At 43.4% G+C, this 13,520-nt stretch overlaps 1 pseudogene; it reads right to left on the bottom strand.

Moving 5' to 3' along the window:
• Positions 1-8,817: 8,817 nt before the first annotated feature.
• On the bottom strand, positions 8,818-10,087 carry LOC148919163 (uncharacterized; annotated as a pseudogene).
• Between the last annotated feature and the right edge of the window lie 3,433 nt (positions 10,088-13,520).

The following is a 13,520-nucleotide window of genomic DNA, read 5'->3' as shown; positions in this document are numbered from 1 at the left end:
AGAAGAAGACGTCGATTTGAGGGCGATGATATCTGAGCTGAAAAGCTCCTGTACCGAGAAGGATTCCAAGCTCAACTCTCTTGACGCTTTGGTTAATTGAAAAGATGCCTTCTTTTGTCTTGAGCTTAAGAATGCTGACATCTCCCTTAGCTATGACAAGTTCCTGGTTATATTTCATGCATACCACAAGTCCGCAGAAAAATCCAAGTCCTGAAGCCATCATAGATGCGTACAAGTTGGGCTACCCTGATGCGCAGATGGGACTACTCCCTTGTATGCAATTGACGACGTAGACATCGAGACGCTCGCCTGACTCACCTGTGGAAGGAGGAATCAAGAGCAGCAGCCGGAGAGGACGCAGAGATGAGATGATGGTAGATGTCGCAGAGCAGATGGAGCCGCGATGGCGTGGATGATTAGGCGGAGGCCAAGAGGCGCAGCTCAAAGGTCTCCCGTCAAGGCCCCGAGTAGATGAAGACTTCTTCATTTCTTTTCAGCTTTTGCTTTCTTGTTTAGAATAATTGGTCTTTTTTGACCATCTTCTTTTTGTTGAACTTGGCGGGTTAGTCATCTTGTTGTGGAAATTTCAGTTGTCACTTTCAACTTTCAATTTGCATATTGACTTGTGAACTGTTAAGTAACTAGCCTCTATCTTGATTGCACACCTTCTTCGGAGATTTATGAGTGATAAGGTCCCTCTTGAGGGATTCGAGCGTATTCTGCATATCCCGTAGGATGTTTTTCCCTTAGGAAGTTGGCGAGTGTGGTCCCCTTGAGGGACTCCGGGCGTGTTCTCAACATCCCTTAGAATGGTTTTTCTTACGAAGTTGGCGAGTGCCGCCCCTTAAGAGGCTCCGGCGTGTCCCGCACATCCCTTAGGATGGTTTCCCTTAGGAAGTTGGCGAGTGCCAAGGGCCTCCTTAAGGGGCTCCGGCATGTTCTGCACATCCCTTAGGATGCCTTGGTTGTCGCCTGTGTCTCCCGAAGGACACCGCTATGGGCAATCGTGACTATCCCGCCTCCCTTAGGAAACGGATAGGAATCTAGATACTTCCCAGAAGGCATGGAGACCTCATTTTAAGAAATTCCGGGCATCCTACGCCTCTTAGGACGCTTTTAAGGGATGCGCCTCCCAAAGGACGCTGGTCGCCGCCGCGCCTCCCGTAGGATGCCGCTTATGGGCAATCGTGTCTATCCCGACTCTTAGGAAACGGATAGGAATCTAGATACTTTCGCAGAAGGCATGGAGACCTCCTTTAAGAAATTCTCGCGCACTGCGCTTCCTTAGGACGCTTTTTACGCCACGCCTCCTCAAGGACGCTGGTCGCCGCTCGCGCCTCTTTTAGGACGCCGCTTATGGGCAATTGCGTGTCTATCCCGCCTCCCTTAGGAAATGAATAGGAACTCGGATACTTCCGCAGGAGGCATAAAGACCTCTTTTTAAGAAATTCTTAGCGCATCTCGAGTCTCCCTTAGGACGCTTTTACGAGCCGCGCTCTCGAAGGACGCCTGATCGCCCCCGCATCTCCCGAAGGAAGATGCTTATGGGCAATCAGAGGACTACTCGCCTTAGTGAACGGATAGGAACCGTATACTCTTAGGAAATTTCTAGCGCACCGCGCCTCCTTAGGATGCTTTTTATGGGCGCGCTCTCCAAGGACGCTTCGTCGCCACCCTACGCCTCCCTTAGGAAGCCGCTTATAGGCGCATCGCTTTGCCGTGATCTCGCCGCCATTGAATTGTGAGCCGTTGTCGTAACCAGCGATTGTGGGTAGCAAAACCGAAGATGATGTTTCTCCAGATGAATCGCTCCACATCGGCTTCTTTAATAGAGGATAGAGCTTCGGCCTCGATCTATTTAGTAAAGTAGTCGGTTGCGATGATCATCATGTCCTTCTTGGCGGGCACAAGTGGCAAGAGTCTCACTAAGTCAATGACCCATTGCATGGATGGTAGACTTCGGCAGGCAGGTTAGGGATCGGCTTGTATCGCTGGCAGCGATCACATTTCTTGACATATTCAGTGGAGTGGTGGCACATGGTAGGCTAGAAGTAGCCTGTGTTTAGAGCCTTCTAGGAGAGTAATCTGCCCCCATAGTGGTTGCCACACTCGCCGCCATGAATTTTGCAGAGGACCTCAAATGTTTGAGGGTACCTTATGCAGGTGAGATGAGAGCCGAAGTATGATATGCGGATGAGCTTGCTCGCCGTGCATATAGTATCTCGCGGCCTTCTACTGACCTTCCTAGCTTCGGACTTGTCCGTTGGTAGGTTCCCATTCACTAAGTAGTCGATGATAGGGTCTTGCTAGCTGGGGTCCTCGTCAATTTGCATTATGTCGATTGGCTCTATTTCCTCAATGCTTGGTCGGTCAAGGTGTTCAACTGGGATGGAGCATCTGCATGTGTGTTCTCTACCCAGGGGCATTTGTTGGATGCTGAAGGTAGGAAACTGCCTTTAACAACTCCTAGACTTTGTCAAGGTACAAGATCATCCTTGGATGCTTTGCCATGTATTCTCCTGACGCTTGATTCATGATCAGCTGGGAATCTGAGTAGATGACTAGCTTTTTGATTGCGAGTTCTTTTGCCAAGTGCAGGCCGGTGAGCAATGCTCGTGATTCGCCTCGTTGTTCGAGGTCGAAGCCAAGCGTGATAGCTTACTCCAACAAGGTTCCATCCGAGGTGATGATGACGAAACCTGCTCAGCGGAGGTCCCGTTTGCTTTTGAACTTTCCTTCTTTTTGTTGACCAATTTCTCTTCTTTAGCCGATGAGGTGAATTCTGCTACGGTCTGCTAAAGTCTAGGCTTTTATTGCATCTTTTGGCCTGTAGAAAAGGTCATATTGGCTTAGCTCTATAGCCCACTTCATGAGTTGCTGAAAAGCATCAGGGCTGTGGAGGATTGATCTCGAAGGAAAGTCGGTCATGGCAATGAATCGATGAGCTTGGTAGTAAGGTCGCAGCTTTCTCGTAGAAACTAAAATAGCCAAAATGAGCTTCTCCAATTTCGGGTAGCGAGTCTCTGCATTGAGGAGAGCTTTTGAAGTGTAGAATATCGGATGTATGGCCCCTAGCTCTTTTGAATGAGAGCCGAGCTGACAATTGAGTTGACACTACCAGTACACGAACAAGTCCTCACCAGGACTAGCTTTGAGAGCAGGGGAGGTGAAGTGAGATAAGTCTTCAGATTCTGGAAACCTACTTCGCACTCCTCATGCCATTTGTCTTTTTGTCCTTTCTTCAAAGCTTTGAAGAATGGTCTGCACTTGCTAGTTGATCTCAAGAGGAATCAATTGAGGGTCGCTGCTTTGCCCATCAGACTTTGTATCTCATTCACCGTAGATGGCGAATTCATCTCGAGAATGGCTTTGATTTGACGTAGGTGTGCCTCGATACCTTGTTGTGTGACTAGGTATCCCAGGAATCGGCCAGAGGATACACCAAACATGCATTTACTTGATTCAATTTCTTGCGATGCGGTGGAGCAGTCAATGCCTCGGCGAGGTTTTTGATGTGATCTGCACGCTTTGGGGCCTTGACCAGCATGTCGTCCATGTAGACTTTCATAGTTTTGCTGATCTGCTCCTTGAAGATTTTATTCACGAGCCTTTGATAGGTTGCTCGGCGTTCTTCAGCCCAAAGGGCATTGTAGCAGTAGGTCCCTCTCTCGATGATGAAAGAAGTTTTTGCCTTATCATCCTCGTGCATCCGAATTTGATTGTAGCCTGGAGTAGGCGTCCATGAAGCTGAGTAGCCGATTGCCGAAGTGGAATCTACGAGTTGGTCAATTCTCGGCAATGGGAAGTTGTCCTTTGGGCATGCTTTGTTGAGGTCTGTGCAATCGACGCAGACTCTCCACTTGCCCTCTCTTGTTTTGCCACCAGAATAATGTTGCAAGCCACTTTGAGTAAGAGACCTTTTGATGAAGCCGGCAGCTAGGAGTTTATCAATCTCACCGATGATAGCGACTTGCTCGGGTGCGGTTGTGTGTCTTCTTTATGCCACCGCTTATAGGCGTGGTTGACGTGGAGTCGATGACAGATGATGTTTCGGGTCGACGACAGGCATGTTTGACGGTGAACATGCGAACATGTCTTTGTTGTTTTGGAGGAAGGTGGTCAGCTCCTCCTTCTTTTCTGGGCTTAAGTGCGAGCCGATCCGCGCTAGGCTTAAGCATTAGTCGATCCGCGCTTTCCTGTTTGGCTGTTCTAGATCCAAGGGTATTAACTTGACGTCTTCATTGGGCTTCCATCCTTCTTTAGGAAAGACCTCTGGACAGATTTCCTCTGCTTGGTCCTGACGCTTTGATTGCTATAAGAGAGCAAGATTCGGTTTGGTCCTGCTCGACTCACAGGAGGAACCGCGCTTGTTTGCTTTTCTTCAACCCTTGGGCGGAGCACTTCCTCACCATTGCCTAATCGCTATTGATTTGGCCGACACCGCCCTAGGATTGGGTCTGGATTTTCCTATGTAGAGGTGATGATATTGATCTTGCCAATACATGGTCCGCCTGAATGCCGTTGTAAGGTGAGACCTCATTAATGACCATGAATGTTTGCAAGCGACTACAAAGCAGGAGTAGACGCCGAGGTCTATCATGCCCACGGTAACCGCTGTTGCACCATTAAAGCCGGCCAACGATCCGGCTGATTTGTTGATTTTTGCCTTCAAGCCCATCTCCGGATGACACCACCGCAGGATATTGGCGCGCCGCTCGCTCGCATGGATTCGATCGACCATGGCTCGGGCGATTTGAATACCGGCGACAGGGGCATCATTATGTGGCATGTAGAGGCCGATCGATCTTTCTTTTGAAGCCGATTACAGGATCGCCTTCGCCGGTGGAAGGTCACGAGACTTGGAAGATCATAGTGGCCTGCTTGATCTTCCTCTTCTTTCCTTGTCGGTCGCCCATGACTCCTTGGTGTCGGCTAGGATTGTGTTAATTTTATGACCTTCTAGGGCGGTTCCTTGGACGGTGTCTCGATCTTCATCCGCTGGATGGCTCGCGCGATGAATTCCATGCAGTGACGCTTCTTCACGAGTTCTTCAAGGTGTACTTTCCAAGCGAAGCAGCTTGTTTGTAGTGTGTCCGTACGTCCCGTGGAAGGCACAATATTTGCTAGTATCCCTCTTGTCCGGATCTCATTTCAATTGTGGTAGTCTTTTTACCCAAGGTTTGTCTTTCACTTGGGCTAAGATTTGATGTATGGGGATGGTGAACTTGGTGTAGTCCTCTCCTGCTTTAGCGTCCCCTTGTGGGTGTAACATGCACTTGTCATTGTTCTTGTTGCTAAATCCATCGCTTCTTTGGCCTACCCGCTTAATCGGCTGATCTCCCTGCTTAGTAGACTTTTTGCAGCGATTTCATCGTCATCCCAGAGCGCCGTAGCGCCCGCGGTCTCATAGATCCTTGCCGAGTTTGGCCGGGAGTGATAGTCACCGCAGTACAAGTCATGTTCACCGAAGACCTTTCTTGAAGGCGATGACGAGATATGGTCATCACATTCTACAATGTTGGCCTTTTCTCGCTTTGAATCTCTTGATGTAATCTCGAAGGGATTCACGAACTTTTGCTTAGGTTGTAAAAGTGGTCGGGTTCTTCTTGATTGTCCGGTAAGAGGTGTATTCTTTAGTGAAGACGTAAGCCAGCCTCCTTGAAGTCGCTGATCGACCCGGATGGTAGGTGTGGAACCAGTCTTGGCTGCTCCCCACAAGGTCATTACAAACACCTTGCACATTAGCGCGTTGTCAGCCTTGTGGAGGATCATGACACTTTTAAAGTGTTTTAGGTGGCTCTCGGGATCAGAATCCCCTTTGAAATATGTGAACGAGGGTGTTGAGAATCTCTTCTGAGGAGCAGCTTGCTTAATTTCGCAGTGAAAGGAGTAGAGTTCGCATGGTCCATCTCCTTACGTAGTGCGTCTTCAAAGTTCCTCGCCGTCTTCAAGTCTCGAAGTTGGTCGTTCACAAGCTTCTTAATGTCTTCCGCACACATTGTTGGTCGGTCTCGTTGGCGATGCTGATTGACCTCCTCATTGGTCTACGAGGGTCGACCTTCTCGCCTGCGCTGCTTAGGCGGCGTGGTGGTGGACTGCGCTTGCAAAGGATTTTATGTAGCTTGCCGACGAGAATCAACTCTTCGAGAGTGAGTAGCAGAGCGCCTTTCCTCATAGTCCTCATTGTGAATGGTTATCTACTGGCCACCTTGGGGGCCTAGCCTTTCGTGAATGCTCCTCGCGAGTGGACAGTGAGCGTCTTTCTTCACGATCCTTGCCGCGATAGTCGTCTGGCTGACCTCCCTAGGGGCCTAGCCTTTGAAGTACATTTCCCTGCAGGCCCAAGCAATTGTGGATGTCAAGCCATGGGCCCAACCTTTCGCGTACGCTGCTTTGAGTGTAGCCTGCGGATGCTTGTGACATGTTGGCAAGTCTGATCACGTTGTTGTCCCTCTCCTTGTCTACCCGCTCCTGCTCAACCGCTTGGTACCCAACAAGCTGCCGATCGGCGCGTTCATCCATCCTTCTCTCTCTCGGTTGTCCAAGGCCAAGGTTTTGAACCAAGTTTATTTGGTTAAGGAGTTGCCTCATCAGATTGGTTTAGTCCTACATTCTCTGAGCTAGCTGGTCAACTCTCAGACTAAGGTCTGCTTGACTTCGTGGATCGGAAGGAGAGAGTGTGTGAAGCCCAATTGCACAGGCTATGGTTTCATTGGAGGTGTGCGCGGAAGCGTGTGTCGAGCGTGGAGGCAATGGAGGGAACGCTTGAAGTTGCTCCAAGACCGGGCCTAAGTCGGTGGTAGTAACAAGCCCACCTTGATGGGAGGTTCCACCATGTTCGGTCGGCGGCGGCCGGTGCGGTGGTGAGAGGTGGTGGTGCTACCATGTCAATCGCGGGACCATGGGTGGAGTGGCTTTCGGCCGTCGCCGATTTAGCCATCGCAGCGGATTTTGCCTCTCATCTTCATGATTCCAACCGTGGTTGTTTGGAAGGCTTCGGTGGATTGGAAAATAAGAGGAACGGATTCCTTGAGCACGCGTTGAGTATAACTCGTACTCTCAATGAAAGCACCAATTTTGACAAATTTCCCCACGAGAATATTCGATTGGAAATATTCTCCTTTCTTCTTCGCCGCCTCCTCCCTCCAAAATAGAACCAATAAGAGGACCACACCCGGGGGGTGTTGGCCAAAGGCCCTCCGATGCTTAAATTAGTTCAATTGAATCGTATAGAAAACAATAGCTAATATGGTACGGAGATGTGTTTATGGTGTAAACCGGGCGGCAGAGCCTTATGTAAAAGAGGGAGAGAAAGGAGGTGGCTAGGGTTTGAGAGGAATTTTCTACAGAGTTTCAGTAGGGATTTCAGACGTACCTCAACCCTGTGTGTGACTATCTTTTTATAGTGGATCTCGGAGGCTAGGGTTTCAAAGGAATAATTCCGTAGATGGAAGGGAATTATTCATCCCCTATTTGGAATTGATTTGATTAATTAGGGATTTGATTTATTAGGGTAAATCAAATCCCTAATGGTGGTAGGTATCAAATCAAATCTCATTTTAATTAGGTAACTCCTCATTTAATTGGGAATCGTGGTAAGAATCAAATCAATTCTCAACCCAATTAGGTAACGTTCAATTTAATTGGGTAATCTCCAATTAAATTGAGTAACTCCCAATCAAGTTGATTAATTCCCAATTAGGTCAAATAATCCCCAAATGGAATGAATTATTTGACCTAGGGTTTTGATTTAATTTGGTTACCACAGATACTATCAGCAAATTCTTTTTCAATGTGAAGTATCATACAATCAGCAAGAAACTCATCCTCTATCTTGTTCCGAAGTCGATTTTTGATAAGTCTCATAGAAGAAAATGCATGTTCTATTGTTGCTATAGAAACCGGAAGCATTAACACTAAACAAATCAATCTATCAATCAAGTGGTAGGTGTGTGTTAACCTTGTTTCAAGTAAGCACCTAAGTAATTCAGGAATAGAATCAAGATTCTTGAAGGCTAGAAGACGATCCATCTCAGTCTTATAAAATCCCAACTGTTGATGTAAAGCTTGCAACTCAGTGGTAGTAAAATCTTAAGGATAAAACTTCCCAGCAAAATTGCATATATCACCAATGTTAAACCGCTTAAATGAATCATGGGGATCCAATGTTGAGGTAAGATAAAGAAGTTCCACAGTTTGCTCCGGAAATCTAGTATTTAACTCTACCAACTGAAAATCTATTACATCATTAAATACATCAAAACAGAAATAATGCTCAACTGTAATAGAATCCTGTTGTTGACAAGAACGACATATACCCATTTTATGACGAGCACTCATATCAGGTACACTAATGTCATGTCATTCACAAAATGATAGCACACTTTTGATAAAATCATCCCAACCATTATTTCTCAACTCATCAAGCTTCATTTTTGTACTTGAAACAAGATTCAAAGCATTTACAATGTCCTGAGATTTGCTTTGAAGTGATTGACAAAGAAAATCTGTGAATCCCATAGTTTTTTCCAACTAAAGTATGGAAAAAACAAATTCAAACGACATTGTGATGTAGGTCCATTACGACCTATTTCATCAAGAAGTGTCTTGGTTGCACCAAATAAATCAATCAAACTTCTGATAGAACTAAAATGAGACCCCCAACGAGTAGTTCCAGGTCGTTGCAAACGATGAATTTGATTAGCCCCTGTACCCATTTCAAGTTTTCCAGCCTCTAACAACCCTTGAATTTCAGCTTTTCAAGATAATTTCAACTCAAAATGACATTTAGCACAAGCACCAACAAAATTCACAATATTATTCAACATTGAAAAAAATCTCCAAATAACTCCTACCTCTTTGGCTGCAGTATTTAATGCTAGTTGGAGGCGATGAGCGAAGCAATGTATATAATATGCATATGGACAATCATTGAGAAACAATGCTTGTAAGCCATTCCATTGACCACGCATATTGCTAGCACCATCATATCTTTGGCCATGCATATTACTTCACTAAAAGAGTGTGTTTACCAAGCACTTTACAAATCTTAGTTTTAAGAGTTGAGGAATTAGTATCATGAACACTTATAATCTCAAAAAACCGTTCTCGAATAAACCCATCACGACCAACAAATCTTAGGATAATAGTCATTTGTTCCTTTTTAGATTCATCAAGTGCTTCATCAACAAGAATACAAAATTTTCCATCCTCTCCAACTTCCTCACGAATCTTCTTCCTTACTTTGTTAGCAAAAATATTTAGGATCTCCTTTTGTATTGTTGATGCAATATATTTCGCATTTCTAGGAGCATTCTCTAAGATGACTTTTTCAACTTCTACATTCATTCTTGAAAAGGCTTTTATCAACTCAATGAAATTTCCCCTATTTGATAACTCACAAGATTCGTCATTACCTCTGAAAGCCAATACTTGATTTGCTAGATACCTAATGGACTCAATTGTGCTTGTAAGTCTGAACCGATTTTTTGGAACATCTTGTGGTGATTGCACCACTTTGTCAATATGTTGAGAAGGGTTGCTTAAATCCATCCACTTTTGCATAGCAAGATGATGTGGAGAATTTATATTGCCTACATGACCAAGGAAAACACATTTTCCCCCCCAACTCTCTTCCAATTTTTAAACCCATCTATAGTGAATGCCTTGTGTGAATGATCAGTTTCATGGACAGAATACTCAAGCCAAGGGAATTGTTTGAACCAACATTGTTGAAATCAACAATTTTGATTCCCATCTAAGTGGCATGGATATTCCCCTAATGTGGGTTGACATGGTCCTAAGAGAATATATGCTCTTCGAATGTTATCACATTCATTAATTGAATATGTGCATATTTGACGACATAATCCCGGATCACGTTCAAGAGAATTGGTATCAACTTGTTGATTACAATGGATTCTCTTTGAGAGTCGACTCTTTGAAATTCAGAAGGTGGTTTCTCCTCACAAATTGGAGAAGATGAAGAAGGGCTAGAGGGCATGCTACTTGATGATCCTTCATTTTTTTTCTTAAAAAAATGCAAAATATTCTTCACTCTCTTAGGATTTCGATGATGATCTGACATTATAAGTATAACCTATAACATGAATGATGTATGTAAGCATATTCAGAAATCCCCACATTCAAAAACCCTAAATGTTGTTTATAAAAAAAATATAATTATAATTCCCTAATAAGAACTAAGTGAAAAAATTACCTCAACAAACAAAAAAAGGAGAAATTGGCTTGTTGAAAATTACCTCAACAAACAAAAAGAGGAGAAATTGGCTTGTTAATTTGTTGAATTGGAGCTAGACCAATCGCTGGTGAGATGCCTCTGGCTTTGTTGGCTCTTTGGTTTTCACCCGAACTGATGCTTTATGTCAATTGTTTTTTTTACCACTCAATTAGAGTTTGATTCTTTGTTGTGTGAATGCAAGTGGGCTATCCCTTCAATTTAGTTATAGATATATATATATATATATATATATATTTTTGGGCTAAGACTACATCACATTTAAAAGTCAAATTTTTTTTGGCATGGGCTATAGCCCATACAGCCCATTAGCTGCATTCGTCCCTGCATCGGGGGAAGACAAAATGTTGTGATATCAATAGCTAGATAGAGATTGGAGTAATTTTATAGGAAGGAGGGAAGTTATTTTGTTTTGTAAGTCTGATAATTGTAATGTGTCTTTGTTTTTGTTTTCTTGTTTGTTGCACTATTTAAACATGAAACACACCCAAAATACAGAATGTTGGGATCCTTGGGTTTTTTTATAATTTACATTTTGGGTGTTTTAGGATATTCTTTTTAGGGTAATTTTAAATTTACTACTGTAAGGTTTACTAACTTTTAGAGTTCGATACATCAAATTTTTTTCGTCTCTGTCGCATACACAAAGTGAATTTTCTTACCATTTTCATACATATCGTCAGTCTTTCTGTTAATTGCTGACGTGGCAACAAATGTGACATATAGACTCACTCATATGATGCCATGTGGTCCACATATATTATTAGATAAACATTAATTAATTAAATAACTTAAAATTAAAAATTAAAAATAAAAATCTCTCTCCCTCTCTCTCCCCCTTTCTCCTTGCTCTCTCTCCCCCTGCAGCCCCCATCGAACCCACACTCCCAAGCCCAACGCCACCGTACAACCACCCTCATCCCCACTAAAGATCCATCCCTAGCCCACCTGAGACCTATCCAAACCATCTATATATATATATATCTCTCTCTCTCTCTCTGTGCAAATTCAAAATTTGAAAAGAAAAAAATTCAACACTTCACATCCGGGGTGAGGTTGCGGCTGTTTGGGTTCTGCGAGTTCAGTTGTGCGGGTTGGGCTCTAGGTTCTAAAGGGGTGGGAGGAGGAGGAGGAGGTCTTGTGAGTGGTCATGGGGATAGAGAAATTTTTTGGGTGTGTTAAGAAAGGTTGGCTGGGGTTCTGGGTTCCATAGGAGAGCAAGGAAAGAGTGAGAGAGCATTGGGGTTCTGGGGCAAGGAGAATGATGGGGTTTTGGGTTCGATGGAGAGCGAGAGAGAGAGGGATTTTTATTTTTTAAGTTTAATTAATTAATTAATTAATGTTTATTTATTTAATAATATATGTGGACATATGGTATCATACGAGTGGGTCTATGTGGCACATTTGTTGTCACGTCAGCAGTTAACACACTTGGTAATAAAAAGGCTGATGAGATGTATGAAAGTGATAAGAAAATCAACTTTGTGCATGCGACTGAGATGAAAAAAATTTGATATATCGAACTTCTAAAAGTCTGTAAACTTTACTGTAGTAAAGTGAAAATTACCCTTCTTTCCAATTTTTTGTTTGTTTCATATAAAAAACAAATCTCTAATTTTTTGCAGTGTTTTTAGGGGTGGCAATTTCGGACACGACCCGATACAAGACTCAAACCCGCACGATAAAAAAAGGTCAATTTCGGGTCAACCTGCTTTGATCCGTTTAATAAACGGGTGGGTTTCGGGTCAACCCGCTAACCCACTATAATACCTGTTTAACCCGTTTATTAAACGGGTTGTGTCAACCCGTTTAATACACGCCAACCTGCGAAAAAATGAAGAGAAATGTAGAGTTCAACAAGCACACAAGGGGTTTCGAACCCCCACCACCCTCATTCCTCTCCAACACTTTATCCACCATGCTACATACAACTTTGTGATTATATACTATGCCTTTTGATATTTATAATGTTTCTTTTTCTTCTTTTGTTTTCCGTCTATCTTCTCCTCTCTTCTCTCCTCTCTTTTTTTTCTTCCTTTTCCTTATCTTTAGGTTTCTCTCCTCTCTCTTTTTTTTTTCTTTCTTTTCCTTCTCTTTAGTTTTCTCTCCTCTCTTTTTTATTTATTTTTTATTTCTTTCCTTCTCTCTTCTCTCCTCTCTCTCTGTCTCTATTTTTTTTTCTTTTCCTTCTCTCTTCTCTCCTTTCTCCGTTTTTTTTATTTAAATTTTTTCAATTGTGAGTTTTGTAACATGCATGTTATTATTTATGAACCCGTTGCACGACTCGAAACCCGCACGATAAAAGACGACCTGAACCCGATACGACACGTTTATTAAATGGGTAAGGTTCGGGTTGAGCATTCTTGACACGTTTATTATCCCAACACGACACGAACCCGACATGACACGACCCATTGCCAGCCCTAAGTGTTTTTATACTGCTGTTTGTGAGCCATGGTTGGTCGACTTGGCACAGTACAATCCTCTAATTTGAGGCATTCCTCTCCTAATTAAATTTTTTGGGGTCATATTGTGTGATTAAACAAAAGTATTGGAAGTCCTAGTAACAAAGATCAATAAACAACATAACATCGTACATGTGAAGTAATATACATCTTCAATAATCCTATAACAAAAGTATGGCCTTTCTCACTATTTAGTATGCACATCTACAATGGGAATAACATAAACATAAGTATGGTCTTCCTCACTATTCAGTATGCACCTCTACAATGAGGATGACATAAAATGGTATGGATGCTAGTGAGGGTACCTTATCTATGTGTCAATTAGGTTTTCCACCCATCAAGTAAAAACCTAATTTTAACACAAGTAGGAACAATTAATGGATACTAAGTCCACATACTATGTAGTTAATGGCCGCATCATCTTTCGTGTTAACATGTCATAGACATATGCATATCACCAACAAGCCCGTATATTAATGGTGGAGCTTGAGCTATTACAAGAACTTTAGCATGCTCTTTTCCTTAGATAGCACCTTCGTCTTCCATTCGATAACCTCTTTTTGTCTATACAGTGTGTTATTCTCCTGAATGGCGGCTTAAACTTCGGCTGTTTTGACCTTCGCCTTCTCCCCATGCTGCTGGGCCAACTCCACTTCCTTGTTCGCTTTCCTAAGGGTGATGTACATCTCCCCCACCACCTTCCGAACATAAACAAACCATATAATCAAAAGCACTTAGCAACCTCCAATTTATGTACAATTAATATTACAATTACATGGGATACCATCAAAAAC

This window comes from Prunus mume, linkage group LG3 (genome assembly GCF_029339155.1).
Source record: "Prunus mume cultivar Tortuosa linkage group LG3, ASM2933915v1, whole genome shotgun sequence".
NCBI classification, from domain to species: domain Eukaryota; kingdom Viridiplantae; phylum Streptophyta; class Magnoliopsida; order Rosales; family Rosaceae; genus Prunus; species Prunus mume.
The sequence above is the reverse complement of the archived record's forward strand: the minus strand, read 5'-3'. Positions and strand labels throughout refer to the sequence as shown.